The following is an 800-nucleotide window of genomic DNA, read 5'->3' as shown; positions in this document are numbered from 1 at the left end:
TGATCACGGTTCGCGAGGATTCCGCGGTAATCGCGACAGTTCACGTTGCTACGGCAACGCGTCTAGCGTCGTTGTTCGTGACGTTCGCCTGTGCGCAATTTCGGCGGACGTTACAGTAGGCCACGTCTATTATTTTCTTAATCATTGTCTCGTTCCCTTCCAATCGATATCTTCTTTTATCATATTTTTTGTGAGAACTAAATTAATAAAAACTTTTGTCATTTTTCGAAATAAGACTAACGCTAACATAAAGTGTAAAAAAAAAAATTTATCCACTAAACCGAGTAAATCATCCCAGCTCTGTTACAATCAGGCACGAACTTGGCCATTCCTGTTTTCCTCCTATCCTTCCAGACAAAAAAAATCGGTCGCACAGCATTAAATAATAGAAAAATATATAAGCGATAAAGGAAGACTCTCTTCATTGTATCTAACCAGGACGCCGAGGTTCGAAAAAAACGAACTGCCATAAATTATACCCGCATTCCTCTTCGAAGTCTGAACCTTTCCCCCTTTTTCCCCCCTGGCAAAAAACTGTTTCGGGGACCTATTTTCTCCACCATTTTCTCGGATTTGGCGGTTTTTCATTTTCACTTTCTCTCTCTCTCTCTCTCTCTCTCTCTCTCTCTCTCTCTCTCTCTCTCTCTCTCTCTCTTACTCTCACTCAACGCGCCCTCTCCCTCACCATTCATAGTGCGGGCAGCCATGGAGCGAACCAATCGTAACGCGCCATTTAGTTACCTCATTACTCCACCCTCGCGTCACCAAGCAGTCAGAGCGCTCCCTTTTTCCAGACAGGC

Source organism: Trachymyrmex cornetzi, unplaced genomic scaffold (genome assembly GCF_001594075.2).
Source record: "Trachymyrmex cornetzi isolate Tcor2-1 unplaced genomic scaffold, Tcor1.1 scaffold485, whole genome shotgun sequence".
In the NCBI taxonomy this organism is placed as follows: Eukaryota; Metazoa; Arthropoda; class Insecta; order Hymenoptera; family Formicidae; genus Trachymyrmex; species Trachymyrmex cornetzi.
The sequence above is the reverse complement of the archived record's forward strand: the minus strand, read 5'-3'. Positions refer to the sequence as shown.